This window comes from Solanum pennellii, chromosome 4 (genome assembly GCF_001406875.1).
Source record: "Solanum pennellii chromosome 4, SPENNV200".
Lineage (NCBI taxonomy): Eukaryota > Viridiplantae > Streptophyta > Magnoliopsida > Solanales > Solanaceae > Solanum > Solanum pennellii.
The window spans coordinates 47,223,241-47,224,846 of record NC_028640.1 but is presented as its reverse complement, the minus strand read 5'-3'; positions in this window follow the sequence as shown (position 1 = coordinate 47,224,846).

The window sequence follows — 1,606 nt, the reverse complement described above, 5'->3', positions numbered from 1 at the left end:
AACAAATCATCAATTCGAGGAATAGGGTACTTGTTCTTAATAGTTACCTTATTCAGCTGCCTGTAGTCTATGCACATCCGAAGGCTTCCATCCTTCTTCTTCACAAATAAAACCGGAGCACCCAAAGGGGAAGCGCTCGGTCTAATGAAGCCTTTACCTAACAACTCTTGAAGTTGGGCCTTTAACTCCCTTAACTCAGCGGGAGCCATTTTATAAGGGGGTATGGAAATGGGGCGAGTACCCGGCTCCAGATCAATGCAAAAGTCAATATCTCTATCCGGTGGCATACCAGGAAGTTCTGTAGGAAACACATCCAGAAACTCACGGACTATCAAAACCGACTCAATTGAAGGTACATGGGTAGTATCATCCCTGAGGTGTGCCAAGAAAGCTAAACACCCTTCACTAACCATTCTCTTAGCACGAAGAAAGGAGATGATACGAACTGGAGTGGAAGCGTAGTCACCCTCCCACACTAACGATCTGTCCCAGGCTTGGCCAACGTTACAGTTTTAGCATTACAATCTAAGATTGCAAAATTCGGAGAAAGCCAAGTCATACCCATAATTACATCGAAATCACCCATTTCTAAGATAACCAAGTCTACATGAGTATTTCTCCCCACAAAAGTCACCAGACAAGACCTATAGACCTTTTCAACTATCACAGACTCACCCACCGGAGTAGAAAAAAGAATAGGCATGTCAAGCAATTCACAATGTAAATTAAGACCAGTAGCAAATGAGGAAGATATATATGAAAATGTGGAGCAAGGATCAAATAATACAGAAGCCATGCAATCACAAACCAAAAGATTACCTGTGATAACAGCATCAGATGTCTCCGCTTCCGACCCCCCAGGGAAAGCGTAACAATGGGCCCTATCACCTGTCTGCCCATTGCCCCTACCATGTTGTGCTGCAGTAGATCCCATTTGCCCGTCACTCCGGCCGTTTTGGTGACCACCATTACCTCGGCCACCACGTCTTCCAGAATGACGGCCTCTTCCATGACCACCTCTACCTCTGACTATTGGGAGTCTGTAACTCTGTTTTGGACAATACCTCCGAATATGTCCCGTCTTCCCACATCCATAACACTCCCTGGATTCAAGCATAGGTCTCTGTGAGAATGACGAAGTCTGGGGGTAACCTCCAAACTCAGAGGAATGTTGGCTGGTCTGCGATGGACCCCCAGCTACAGGCTGCAGTGAAGACTGAATAGGTCGGGCTGGGTAATCTCCTGAACCCTGTCCTCTGGAGTAAGAACCATTAAACTCACCTCCCTTACGAAACTTCTTAGATGTCGATGCCATGGTGAAGTCGTCTGGCTTCACCCCTTCTACTTCTATCACAAAATCTACCACCTCCTGAAAGGATTTTGCTGTAGCAGCTACCTGTAAGGCTGAAATCTGCAAATCTGACCTCAACCCTATCACGAAACGGCGAATCCGCTCTTGTGGACTGAAGTAAAGTTGGGTGGAATACCTGGATAGCTCGCGAAACTTAGCCTCATAAGCAGTAACCGACATCCGGCCTTGCTCTAGGCTTAGGAACTCATCTCTCCTCCTATCCCTCAAAGTCCGGGGTATATACTTCTCCATAAA